Here is a 15012-nt window from a genome sequence, read left to right on the forward strand (position 1 = left end):
AGGGAAACCAATGATTAGAAATTCTATTTGGTTTTAAGCACATTGCTTCCCTGTCTTGTCAGCAGATGAAGTAGTATAGTTTCTGTAAGTCACTCCAGCCCTGGTTTAGTGAAATTCAAGACTGAATTCCAAGTCATTGTGCTATGTAGCCTTTACTAGATTGTGAGCATCACATTTCAACATTTTCTCCCTCTTACACCTCCAGGTATTTATTTCTACTAATATTCTCCTAATAGCTTTTTCCTCTTATTTTGGTTAAAGTAACTTGATAAGAATAAGGTGTTCTCTATTGTTAAAGGTTTGATACACTGGGAACCTTCCAGTATAGCCCCATTGACTAAATTTCCAACCTAGGAACTCTATTTTCAAAGGAAATACAACTTCCTTGTGAGAGGATTATCATAATTTGAAAAAGCTTTTGGTTAACTGGAATGGATATCTGAAAACATGAACTTAGGACGTGAGCTATGAGGTAGGTAATAGTTGGAAAGAGGAATGAGGAACAGGCATTTGAAAAAAGAGATATATTAATTCATTTAATATTTACGGACTAAGGAGTTCATGTGTCAGGCATTGTTAGACATTGAAACAGAGAAAAGAGACACTGTGAGATGGACAGGACCTGAGTGCATGGAGCTTTCATTCTAGGAAGAAGGAACATACAATAAACAAATAGTAAGTAAAGAAGGTATTGTCTTAAAGTGATAAGTGCTGGTAAGAAAACATAAGAATATGGTGGAAAATATTCAGGGTAGGGGATGAGAAGACACTTCAGATGGGAAGAGTCAAAACTACCCTCTCTGATGAGACTCATTTAACTAAGATTTGAATTAAGAGGAGTCAACCTTATAAACTTTCAGGGAAAGAAACTCAAATGTAAGGTCATTGATGACTAATTTCCCCACCTGAAAAAGACACACAATTCAATGTAGCAGGCAGAGAGAACTCGAGATCGGTTTGGACAGCCAGTTCAGACCAGACAGAGGGTTTGAGAGGTTGTGTTAAAATGTATGCATTAAAGTTATGCACAAATTCTAACCATTTAACACACTAGATACTCAGAAGGCTGAAGCAGAATAATCACCTGTTCACGTCATCTTAGGCAATTTAGCAAAACCTTGTCTCAAAATAAAAAAGCCTTGGGATGTGGCTTAGTGATTGTCTAGAATGTGTAGTTCTGGATTCAATCCCCAGTACCACAAAAGAGGAAAAAAAAAAAGATTATTGAATTTTATTATGAAATAAGTGGGACTTCCATGACAGAATACCGAAGACTGGGTGGCTGAAACAACATAAATTTATCTTGTTAAAAGGTATGGAGGTTGCAAGTCAAGGTCAAGGTGGCAGCACCGCTGGTTTCTGTGGAGGCCTCAATCCCTGCCTTGCAGACGGCCAAATCTTGCTGTGTCCTCGTGGGGCCTTTTCTCTGTGCATAATCATTCCTGGTATCACTTCTTCTTCTTATAATGAACAATATTGGATGGGGGTCCCATCCTGATGACCTCATTTAACCAAAACTGTCTCTTTAAAGGCCTATCTTCAAATGTGGTAATGCTAGGGTTTAGGTCTTAAAAATATGAATTTGGGGGTCATAACTTAGTCTATCACACAGTGATTATGTGACATGATTATATATTTGCAAAATATCCCTCTGGCTGCCACAGAGAGCTTGGGTTTGGTTCAATGTGGATGGGCCATAGTGATGTAGGAAGAGTCACAATCAATATTCACTTACTATAATTCATGCTAATTTCTTCCTAAAAACCTAACTGTTGTTAGCTGCATACAAAATACATAAGAAAGGATAGCTTATTAGCTGTTTATCTTAGATATAAATGTCAGGGTTCAATCAAAAAAAAAAAAAGAGCTTTGGAGGTACTCACACCACACACACACACACCACATTTTATAGTGGTTTCTTTTCCTTCTCTTTTAAGGATTATAAAGTCATGGTTTATTTCTTTCTTTTTTTTCCCCCTACAAATTCCCAGAAAGGCACTGTTCAGTCAGCATCAGAGCAGGATCAACATTGTAAAAGCCTCATAGATCATGGAGGTCATGCCATGCACATGAGGCAGCACATTGCTGCTGTTTTATTAGCCAGAAGAAGTGATTTGTCGGCTGAGCCCCATTTACCATGACCCTTTCAGAGCATGGATGATGGCCCTAGACATTCTGAACCTGGGAATACTTGTCCCCACCCCCACTCAACTGGAGCACAAAGTGAGAGGAAGGCGGTCGTAAGAAGAGCTTTGATTTTGACCCATAATAAATGCCAGTTGAATACTTTAAAACAGCATCTCCTTAAACAGAGACTAATCCTGTGAGGAAAAAGTTATTAACCCAACTTCAGAAATGAAGAAAATGAGGCCGTTAGGGATGAAATACTTGCCTATAGTCACACGATGAGTAAGTTTGGAACCTGAAAGACCTCAAAGCCTTGATTATAAGCCCCATGCAATGGAACACACATCCGTACACTACTGAAGCTCACTTGAGTTACCTAAACAGCAAACATTAGCAAAGTTCCAGAACTGCAGCAAATACACTGCATTCTCAGCTGGGTTTGAGGGGCCATTTTGTCACTGCTGGGCCCTGGTCAGGCAGGGTGTTAGGCACTGGTCTGCCAAGCCTGTCTCAGAGTGCCCAGGGTAAAGGTGGCACTAGTGCTAACACTTTCAAGCAAACTGAAGCAAGATGATGGTCTCAAAGGGTCCTGGATGTAGCCACCACATCTGACTCCACTTGAAGGATTTCAGTGAGAGACAAACTGCCTGTTAAAGATGAAGGTCACCATGAGGATGGGGAATTTTAATTTGAAACTCGGGTTCCTTATGCACACAGCATGGTGCCTCTCACAGTGAAATTCTGGACCATGATCTGGCACCCCAATGTCACGGAGACAGGGAAAGCATGTCTAGATTTATTGAGACCATTCAATTGATGGCACTGAATGGGCTCCCCTGGGAATGCTAAAGGATGATGTTTGGGGATTAAATTTTATTTGTTGATACTCTGAATTTTGATGATCCACTGACTTTCAAAGCTGCAGAGCATCATTTGCAGTACAAGGAGGAATAAAGGGGATGACTACATCAAGCGTTGTGCAAGATGGTAAGAGGAGAAGGTTGCAGGCCCGCGGACTGTGTGTTCCCATTTCTCTCTATCTTGAGGCAGCAGGAGGCAGCCCTCCTCCCTGTTCCCATGCTCCTCTCAGTCCCACAGGATTATCTCAGTCCTGTGTCCACGTTGTCCTGAAGAAAACCTTCCTACTGACTACCTGCTGTAAATGGAAAATGCAGTGTAAAGACAGCAGAAAAATAAATGTGCTTTAGACTCTAAAGAGGTGTCTGTTTTCCTTAAGATGTTTACCTTTCAAAAACTGTACTCTCTATGCTGGTGAAATTCCTGAGAAGTTACAATGAACCTGGCATTGAGGCTAGTTCTTGCTTCCCCTTTCCCAACAAATGGTGTCCTACACAAATAAAACGGTGACGTGTCCAGCGTGACTTGCAGATTAGCAGTAAGAAACCCACTGCCAACTGTGGTTGGAAACACATTCTCTTAGCTTCTTCCACGAATATTAGCCTTGCCTGGATGTGAGGCTTCCCACAAGGCACGGTCATTCCAGGTAGTTCATACCAAAATGCACGTTTTATTTAATGTATATGTTCGGACTGTGATTTGTATAATTTAATGCTTAAAAAAAAAAAAAAAAGATTTGATTCTCAGGTTGTTGAACAAGTTCTCGTCTACTAGATCCTATAGGCATACCTATTTCTCCCTCATCAATGAGTCCCCTTTTTATACCTGCTAAGTTTTGAGTCTACACTGTGTGGGAAAATTAAGTAATAGAGAATGTAGGTTATAGAATAAGAGAGTATTGTTTAAATTTAAATTTCTGTGACCTATTGAATTTTCGTTTTGTTGTTTTGTTTTTACCTTAGGTCTTATTAACTGGTAGGCATTAAGCGGAAGACATGAAGAGATAAATCTAATTGTTTTCCTATTTTACTCTGAGTTCTCCTTGATCATTCTAATCTATAAGGCTACACATGCACTTTTTAAATTTCTTTTGTTTTTAGTTGTAGATGGACACAATAACTTTGCTTTATTTTTTTTTAATTTATTTTTATGTGGTGCTGAGAATCAAATCCAGTGCCTCACATGTGCCAGGCAAGTGCTCTATCACTGAACCACAACCCCAGCCCAACACACACACTTTTTATAGCAGAGTTAATAGTATATCATGCTTTCTATTCTGTAACGTAACATATGCAAACGCTTCCATGTCAACATACAATCAAATATAGGATAAGTGCCATTCTCATCCTCATTTCTTCTGTAATAGTAGGAAGGTGGATAGGATCTACAAAGGTCTTACTGACCAGAAGTAATGGATCTGCTATTTGTTTCCTCTGAAGCAGGTAGATGTCTAAGGTCTTTTCTCGTACACTCTTCAGAAACCTCTACCACTAAGAATCTCTTACCTGCAGTTCTAGTTCTCTTGCATTATAGAACTGACTGTATCAGTGAGCACTTTCAGACTTCCCAGTGCACTTTGGGGAGCTGGACTCCCCACTTTGAGCTTGTGAGTCTTGACTCTTCCACATTGTTCATGCGCATGGTTCACAGCTGGTTAAATAAAACCTTGTATTTTTGATCTGCCACCTATAGAAATGGGATTGCTTCCCACACATGACCCTTTCATTTTATAAAAATAATTTCTGCCTATGAGTTGTTGTGAGCACTTATAAAGAGACTTGGCATGGATTAAATCCTGGTTAAATATGACTGTTATTACTGTAATAGTTAGTAGTATAATTTATGCATTCAGCAAATATTTATTGAGCACATTCTCAATTCACGACACTCTGTAATTTCCTGTGCATATAATAGTAAAAGAGAAAAACCTACTGATTGCCATAATTTCTACTAAAGGAGACTAGGGAAAGTTAAATAAACAGGTGAATAAATAAAAAATATTATATATTGCAGTTAGTGATAAGAAAGAAGAAAACAATGGGAAAATGAGAGAGAATGAAAAGAACTGGGTGGTCATCTGCCTTACCTAGGGTGGTCATGCAAGACCTCTCATCTGGGGTAGATGTAGACAGAGACCCACAAGATAAGAAAACCTGGGGACAAAAGTCTCGGGAGAAACATCACCCATGGAAGACAAAAGAATATATCTTAAGGCAGGAGATAATCTTGTGTATTGAAGAATGAATGGAAGACCAGAACTACTGATAAGAGCTTGGGAAACTCTTATACAAAATAATGATGAAAGATAACAAGGGCTTCCAACAGTGCATCCTTGCAAACTGTGATCTTGTTTGGATTTCATTCTAAATCCAGGTGTGATTTTCCTTAGCAGACCATCAGAGAAGTCATATAACATAAACCTAGAGAAGGTGGAAGTGACCCACTCAAAGAATTTCTTTGCCTTAAAACCATAAAATTTTATGTTGTCATCCTTTAAAATTAGTCCAATAGAGATAAAGGTGGAGACTGTCTTGTTTAGTATTGTGTCTCCAAGTACTTAGAAACTGATTTGACACAAACATGAGTTTAAATAAATGCTGTCTGAATGAATGAATGAATGAATGATTGCATGCCGTCAACATTACATAGGGCTAAATCCTTGACCAAGGGAATCCAACAGTCTTGTATTTGGATCCTCAATTTCCAAGTGTATGTGTTGTGTGTCCTTGCATAAGTATATTAAATCTCTGATTGGTCAGGGATAACAAGGAGTGCAGATAATCTCAAGGTTAGTTTTCCAGGGGAAGAGTTGGTCTTCTACAGAGGAAAGCCATGTGAGAATTGAAAATGGCCCCATGGAATTGGCCACACCTGGCAGCTTCAGACAATCAAACTGAGTTTGCTGAAAAGGGGGATCCTAATGGAGACAGCGGAGCCACTACCAAACATTGGAAGGACTTGGACTACCCCTCAAGAATGATGGAGAGGGGCATGGAAACTGTGACCACACACCTGCAACTGACATCTTGTCTTGCTCCTATTTATACCAGGGAGGGGCTGATGCTCCACATACCAAGGTGCAAGCACTGAGGACATTGGTGCACTGCAGTGTAACAAGCCAATCTCATTCTTACCAAGGATATCCCTGCTTCCTGTAACCCCCAGGCTGAAAAGCCCTACAACCCAGGGCCAGGGCTCCTTTCCACCTCTAACAGCTGATCCCTCCTAGGAAACTGTTTACTGTTCCGAGAGCAATGGACAGTGGGCGATACCTGTGTCTCTCTCCAAGCCCGTCTCCCAACAAACTCGCTTCCAAACCTGGGGCAAGAAAGCTGTCCAGACTTTTGCTTTGTTTTTGACCTTTGCTACTCTAAGCCTCAGGTTCCTTATCGATAAAATATGTACCACATTAAGATCAGCTTTACAAGGTTGTTTGAGTATTCAACCAGACAATATAAACAGTTTAGTGCCTTACCACAGAACCTGTCTTTATTTAATATCAAAATTTTCATCATTAAGTTTTCTGCATTAATTTTGATTTTTTAAAATATGTATCTAAGGTATTATCTTGATTACTGCTTGGCTCTTTTCTAAATTTTGCTTCTGAAGAGCGTACGTCACTAAGTCCACTCTACTCTAGTTCTGACTTCACACACACACACACACACACACACACACATATGTCTTTTGTATTTGTTTGTTCTTTATACATTCAAGTGACAATATATTTTGACATATCATACATACATAGAATAAATATAATTTGTTCCAATTAGGATCCCATTATTGTGGTTGTACATGATGTGGAGTTACATTGCTCATGTTTTCTTACACAAGATAGGTAAGATATGTCCGATTCATGCTACTGTCTTTCCTATTCCCATTCCCCCACCTTTCCCTTCATTCTCCTTTGTCTAGTCCAATGAACTTCTCATCTTCCCTTCCCATATTGTGTATTAACATCCATATGTCAGAGAGAACATTATACCTCAGGATTTTGGGGACTGGCTTATTTCACTTAGCATGATAGTCTCCAGTGCCATGCATTTACCAGCAAATGCCATAATTTCATTCTTCTTCATGTCTGAGTAATATTCCACTGTGTTAATCTACTACATTTTCTTTATCCATTCATCTGGTAAGGGCACCTTGATTGGTTCCATAGCTTGGCTATTGCTATGAACATTGCAGTGGTTGCATCTCTGTAGCATGATGATTTTAAGTCCTTTGGAGATAAACTGAGGAGTGGGATAGTTGGGTCAAATGATGGTTCCATTCCAAGTTTTCTAAGAAATCCATACTGCTTTCCAGTTGATTGTAATTTGCAGTCCCAATAGCAATGTGAGTCTTTTACCCACATCCTCGCCAAAATTTATTGATATTTATATTCTTGATAATTGCCATTCTGAATGGGGTGAGTTGGAATCTCACTCTAGTTTGATTTGCACTTCTTTAATCACTAGAGTTGCTTAACATTTTTAATATATTTTTTGTTACCATTTATATTTCTCTTGTCAACTACTTGTTTAGTTCCTTAGCCCATTTATTGCATTTATTGATTGGGTTATCTGTGGGGTTTTTGTTGTTGTTGTTTTGTTTTGTTTTTTGTTTTTTGTTTTGTTTTGTTTTTTTGCTGCTAAGGTTTTTGGATTCTTTGTATGTCCTAGAGATAAATGTTCTAAGTAAGGTGCTGGTGGTAAAGATTTTTCTCCCACTCTGTAGGCACTTTGTTCACATTATTGATTGTTTCCTTTGCTGTGAATAAGCTTTTTTATTTTGATATCATCCCATTTTTGATTCTTGATTTTTACTTCTTAAACTTTAGGAGTCTTATTGAGGAAGTTTATTTCTAAGGTAATGTGGTAGAAGGTTAAGCGTATTTTTCCCCCAATAGGCACAGAGTCTCTGGTCCAATGCCTAGGACCTTGATCCACTTTGAGTTTAGTTTTTTGAAGAGTGAGAGATAGAGGTTCAATTTCATTCTACTGCAGAGGGATTTACTCCTCTACTATGAAAACTACAGAACATTAAAGAAAAAAATTGAAGAAGACTTTAGAAGATGGAAAGATCCCCCATGTTCTTGGATAGGCAGGATTAATATTGTGAAAATGGCCATACTACCAAAAACGCTATACAGATTTAATGCAATTCCTATTAAAATTCCAATGACATTCTTCATAGAAAAAAAAGAAGTCATGAAATTCATTTGGAAAAATAAGAGGCCCAGTAGCCAAAGCAATTCTTAGTGAGAAAAGTAAAGTAGAAGGCATCACAGTACCCGACCTTAAACTATACTACAGAGCTATAGTAATAAAAACAGCATGATATTGGCACCAAAACAGACCTAAAGACCAATGGAACAGAATAGAGGTCACAGAGTCATACCCACATAAATTTCTCATACTAGACAAAGTAACCATAAACATACACTGGTGAAAAGATAATCTCCTACCTGATATATATTAAACATTAATTAAATATTGCACATATTCTTGTGACTTTAATTTTATTATGTTATTAGGCTTTACCTTTCTCTCTCTCTCTCTCCTGATTTCTCTGTTTCTTTGATTTCTCTGTCTCTCTCTCACCTTCTTCACACACACAATTAAAATGGTACTAATTTATATCATTAATGTATCTTTATTGATATGTAGCTTGTTTCCTGAAAAATAAAAAAAAAAATAGAGAGACCATGTATCTTGTATAACCTGTTTTTGTTTTTTGGTACCAGGGGTTGAACCCAGGAGCATTAAACCACTGAGTCATATCCCCCAGCCCTTTTAATTTTGAGACAGGGTCTTACTACGTTGCAGAGAGTCTTCCTAAGTTACTGAGGCATGCCTTGAATTCACAATCTTCCTCCTGTCTCATCCTCCCAATGACAGGCATGTGTCTCTATGCCCAGCTTACATAAACTTTTCATTTTTATTACTCCCTTTTATAATAGACAGCACACTTTGCTAGGTAAAGAGTTCAATGCTGGAATTACTGAGCCATTATGGCTTTATCTGTCACAAACACGTGCTGCTGTTCTAAGAGACAGTTCCATCTAATCTGATCAATACTTCAGGAAACAGTCACAGACTTAGAGCTAAGTACAGTTTCTTTAAATACACAGCATGAGATAGTAGCCAAGCAGAGGTCCCATCCCCAGTGGCAGTACTGAAGTAGGAAAGTGATCCGATTAGAAGGGTACACTTTAGGGACACAGCTGCCAACAGCCACCTTATGCAATCAAAAAATGTACACTTAAGAAAATGGCTAGTGGCTTACTACCATGCAATTTTATTAGTTTTTCCTATGTTCAAATATATAATGTAAATTATAGCAATGTGTCACTTGAGCAGTTAGGAGGTTTAGCCTTTTTTCACCTTTCAGTTGCATCTTAGAGTTTTCAATATTTGCCATACCTATATTGGCAAAGTGGTAATTGTAAAAACAACAAAGGGAGATGAAGAAGAAGGAGGAGAAAGAAAAAGAACATGAGATGGTATAAAATGGTGAGGAAGAAGAGAGGAATGTGGAGGCAGAAGTAGATGCTTATAAATAACAGAACATTTGAGTGGAAATTCAAAGTTCTGAAAATCAGTTTGGTTCTTACAGAGAACAAAAGCTTGCCCTAAAATGAATCTGAGAGCATTACAGTCAAAGGTGTAAGAAAAATGAAATGTGAAATCCAGACTCTAAAGTCAAGTGATCTTGCCAAGATTTCCAGACGTCTTGCACAAAAAGGTTATTCAATGATTTATTGCAGAATCTGAATGGTGGCTGAGATCTGATTTAAAATAAAAAATGTTTGGGAAGAATTAGAATTAAAGCAAGCAAAAGACACATGGGATCACTTTCAGCTAAATGACCTTCGACAAGCAAGAAGCAGAGGATGCACATATACTGGCAAAATATTCCGATCATCTTGAAGTAGGTGCTATCTTGAGAGTGGACAGAATTTATGAGGTCCCTGGCTGGATGCTCTAAAAATATATCTTTCTATTATCAAGTTCTATAGAATTGGAGAACACCAGAGGGGAGAGAATCTTTCGTGAATGACTAAATAATCAAAGGAAATAAAATGAAGAGGAGTTGCAAGCAAACCCAGGAGGGTCATATTATGGGCATAATAAAAGTGACTTGATATAAAATCCTGGGGACTATTTGCATTTGGGTTTATAGATAAGCAGGAGGAAGAATTAATGCAATTCTTTTGGAAACTGTTTATTTATTTATTTTTTTCCTCTGGACTTTGCATATGGGAAATCTCTCTCAGGACCATTCTTTCTTTGTGTGTATAGTCTATTCAGAATGAAACCCTCTTTGTTCAGGTTACTTTAAGTCTCTCTGAAATGAATGAGGCCTCATATTTCTCTAGCAAAGGCAATATTTCCAGCTTCATTTTAGAGAAATGCTAAACACCAAGCTGATTTTGAAAAATAGGAGGAGGGCCAAAGGGTATTTTATGGTCCTTAAGGATTGATTTTTCACTTCGCACCCATAGTTTGCTTCTGTCTCCCTGACCCCAAAGTTACATGTTATTTACTATTTTCTTGCTACTAAATAACAGGTATCCTTCATTCTAGCAGAATTCTCATAAAAAGTAATGGTTCACAGATTTAATAAAGCAAGCATTACACACACATTTTAATGGAAAATTAATTATAACGGTTTGGATAACCTTAACATACCATTTTAGATTGGATGTTTTAGTAAAAAACAGCTGCTAAGGCTAAAATAGGCCTTCTTTCAAAAAATGTTGATATGTACAGTATTTTACACTAAGATGTTTTTATGTAGTTTCCATTCTTGCCGTATTTTATGTTGCAAAGGCTACTGAGACTTAGAAAAATCTTCAAATCCACAGGTGAATAAACCCTCCTAAATATATAAGCATACCTCACCTCTACGTTCTTGTTTAAAGTATAATAGAAAAAGAACCCTTACTGGCTCTTATTTAGGTTTTCCATAAAGTGTATCTAACACAATAGTCACAAAATATAGTGCCCAATTTACAGTTAGACCGTAAGAGGCTGCCTCCATGTTTTGCCTGTACGTGAGAAGGAACAGTCGCTATTTTCGCATTCGATTTTTGGTTTGGTTTGGTTTTCAGTGAAATCATAGTCTTTTAAAGCACTGGTAGTAAAAGGCAAATATTGACTTTTTAAATACTAAAAGTAAATAAACAATAAAAACAAAATCAAAACAGGGATAATATAGACTTTTAGATTAGGAGAATGCCGGAAGCTGGATATCAGGAGAGGTGACTGCCCAGCCATCTGAAACATGACCAATTCTGAGACCCGCTGAGAACAGTGTTACTTGCAGAGACAGATGCTTACTGTAAAGGCTTTTTTTCTCTATCTGCATTCACAAGCCTGTTCTTGGAGATCAAAGAAAAATTGTATCCCTTTCAAAGGTATCCAAGTCCCATGGGTATCTGGACAGCATTGTGGTGGAACAATTTCAGAAAGACACAAAAATAAGGAATATATTTGTCTCCCTCTATTTTTGGAAATCCCTACTTTGCAGCAAAACAGAATAGTGGGAACCACAGACTTGATCCACTCACTCCTGGAATCATCTGCTTAGACGTAGAGAGAGATTTTCTAGATCCAAAATGAGAGAGAGAGATTGTATTTTGCCTGGACAAGTTGCAGGGTAAAAGAAGAAGGCAAAATGCAAGAAGTTCAATAGTATTTCTTCCCAACTTTTCCAAGAGGTGGTGTCTGAAAGACTCTGCATTATGGACATACACTTGCTAATTCAGTTTTCAGAGAAAAGTGCAGTAGCACAGGAAGCAATGCTCATCAGAGCCCACTTTGCAGAGCTGAGTGTCAGGGTTTAACAAAGGGGGGGTGGTGGGAACAGAGAAGCTTGAAGCTCTATAAGAATATCAGAGGGCACTGGTCCTAACATACTCTTAGGAGATATGGAGGAAAGTTTATTCAAGCAAACAGCAACTCACGAATTGGGCATCTCCAAACCTGAAGGGGTCTGTGAGGTCTAAGGGGGGAGCCCAAGGGAGAGGCTTTTATAAGACGAACATGGAAATAAAATGAAGACAACATGCGACTGCTTAAAGTCAGGTGTGTTCCTTGTTTGGGGTATCCTTTTGAAAAATCCCTGGTTGTAAGTTTTCTGCTTCTGATCAGTAGAGCTTCCATTCTGTTTTCCTTTAATATAGACATTTAGAAGAAATGGCCCAGGTGAGCTCACACAATATGTTTGCAAATCAAGTAAGATTAAGGTTGCTTATGAGCCCTCACTAGCTTTGTCCCCTCAGGGATTCTTCAGCTCTGGTCTTCATTGTAATTTACCTTAAAGGCAACAAGAATTAACTAACAGGATTAACCTAAAAAAAAAAAAAATCCCACCTTGAAAATGATCTACCTGCTACAATTAAAACTTCCTTTCCCCAAACCTAGCCTGAAGTCTATCAGCGATGCAGACCGAACACTTCAGTCAATCAGAAAGGATGGAAGGTTCAGCTTTCCCAAGTACAATTCTAGGTACATCACTGCATCGCTGAGGAAACTTTCAGATTGAAACGTCTGCCATTTGACCATTCAAAATTCAAAATACTTGGCCTTGTATTCAAAGCCACGACAAAGAGGTTCCAACCTAAATTCTCACTCTTAGTTTTCTTCTCTCTGCTACTTTAATATGCTTTTTGCTTACTGTTCTGAGAAAAGTGCAGTAGCACAGCAAGCAATGCTCATCAGAGCCCACTTCTTTGCAGAAAGAAAAAGATATATGTATATATATATATACACACACACATAGAAAGACATATATAGAAAAAGATATATAAAATAACAAAAGATATATAAAAATAAATATTTTTTATTCATATTACATTTTGGCCTACGACACCCAGTTGTGCTCTTCACCACCACGTTCCCTAATCTGACCCAGTTTAAATGCTCCATTAACCTCCTCAAGATCTCCCCCAGCAGGAAACACTTTTCCTTCCTTGCTCTTTCTCTGTGCTTTGTACATTCTAGAAAAGACCACATAATGGAGAAAGAGGAAGGCAGTATATCCACCAGTCCTAAGTGTGTAATCTGGAATATTTTAATCCTATTGCACACCAATGTCCTGAAGTCCAAAATGAAATGAGAGCCTCCGGCACAGTTTCTAGGAGGACTGAGCATAGTGACATGGGACAGGTGCTCACTTAGTGCTTCCCCAGTGTCCATCTTGTCCCGTTCCCTTGAGAACCCCTTTTTGGTTCCACAGACTAGCTACTGTTAAGGTCTGTAAACAAGTCAGGATGGCACCTGGCAGTTTGCCAGAGAAATGTTAGAGTCTGTAAACAAGTCTGGATGGCGCCTGGCAAAGTGCCAGAGGGAGTGGTTTGTGAAGCAACGCCAGTGCGCCATTAAGTGTGGAGATTCCTTATTGGTTGGCTGCTGTATCTAGTTTATGTTAATTAGATAAGCTGTGTGGAATGTATAAATACCGCTCCCGTCCTACAATAAAGGGCTCCTACTCCTGCTGTATCAATCTACACAAGTTGTTCGTCACCCCCCCTCCCCGCCCCCGTTTATTTTGCCCAGCCAGCTGGGCTGCGGCAAGCTATTGTGGATTGTGCTGCTATGAACATGGATGTAGCTGTATCCCTATAGTACGCTCTTTTAAGGTCTTTATGGAATAGTCCGAGAAGGGGAATAGCTAGGTCAAATGGTGGTTCCATCCCCAGCTTTCCAAGGAATCTCCATACTACTTTCCAAATTGGCCGCACTAATTTGCAGCCTCACCAGCAATATACAAGTGTACCCTTTTCCCCACATCCTCGCCAGCACTTGTTGTTGTTTGACTTCATAATGGAGTGAGATGGTATCTTAGAGTGGTTTTGATTTGCATTTCTCTGACTGCTAGAGATGGTGAGCATTTTTTCATGTACTTGTTGATTGTTTGTATGTCCTCCTCTGAGAAGTGTCTGTTCAGGTCCTTGGCCCATTTATTGATTGGGTTATTTGTTTTCTTATTGTTTAATTTTTTGAGTTCTTTGTATACTCTGGATATTAGGGCTCTATCTGAAGTGTGAGGAGTAAAAATTTGTTCCCAGGATGTAGGCTCCCTATTTACCTCTCTTATTGTTTCTCTTGCTGAGAAAAAAACTTTTTAGTTTGAGTGAATCCCATTTGTTGATTCTTGTTTTTAACTCTTGCGCTATGGGTGTCCTATTAAGGAATTTGGAGCCCGACCCCACAGTATGTAGATTGGAGTCAACTTTTTCTTCTATCAGACGCAGAGTCTCTGTTTTGATATCAAACTCCTTGATCCATTTTGGGTTAACTTTTGTGCATGGCGAGAGAAAGGGAATGAGCCTATGAAGCGTTCCCCCTGTGAATTCATTTCCTCTTCATGTTAAATCCATCTCTATCCCTTGCTCCTGCAACTATCTGTCCACTGAAGGCAAAAACTTTGTTTCTGTTGCTTGGGGTGGGGCTGTTACATCTCTCAGAGCCAGCACAGTGCCTAGCACATTTCATGTATTTGAAAATAGTTTAAAATAAATAATAGGGAGGAAGGACTATAGATCCTTAGATATTTGTTATCCTTTCTATATTATGCCTTTGGACTTCTCAGTAGCTCTCTCTAGTAAATATAGATATGGCTAGATATAGATCTATTTATATAGATATAGAAAAAGATATATAGAAAACATACATGCACTGGGCTTCCTTGGAAAGATGAGGGCAGGGGTTGACATTTTCTTAAGACATCCTTTTAGTCACACAGTCTATTCTGTCTGAGCACCTTCTTGCAATACCAGCATTCTGACATGCTCGCTTTTTTACTGGTCATACATCAGTGGGTTTAATTAACTTTTTTAAATAACACTAAAATTTGCCTCCCTAGGCCAGAGCATGGACTCTGGTGGTCCACTAAAAAATCAATGTCTGTGCCTGGATATTTTACAAAATATATAGCCCCTAACTTTGTCTTTTACTGAGTGATGCAAATGACTTCCTTTGGGTCTTTAATCATCTCAGATGATGGCACCTCTTAATCTAGCCATTGCTGAGT

The 15012-nt window shown here is 38.6% G+C and overlaps 1 pseudogene; it reads left to right on the forward strand.

The window, feature by feature from the left end:
• The first annotated feature begins 2160 nt into the window (after positions 1 to 2160).
• Positions 2161 to 12522, forward strand: LOC143381090 (NEDD8-conjugating enzyme UBE2F pseudogene; annotated as a pseudogene).
• Positions 12523 to 15012: the final 2490 nt, after the last annotated feature.

The sequence above is a fragment of the Callospermophilus lateralis genome, chromosome 15, assembly GCF_048772815.1.
Source record: "Callospermophilus lateralis isolate mCalLat2 chromosome 15, mCalLat2.hap1, whole genome shotgun sequence".
NCBI classification, from domain to species: Eukaryota; Metazoa; Chordata; class Mammalia; order Rodentia; family Sciuridae; genus Callospermophilus; species Callospermophilus lateralis.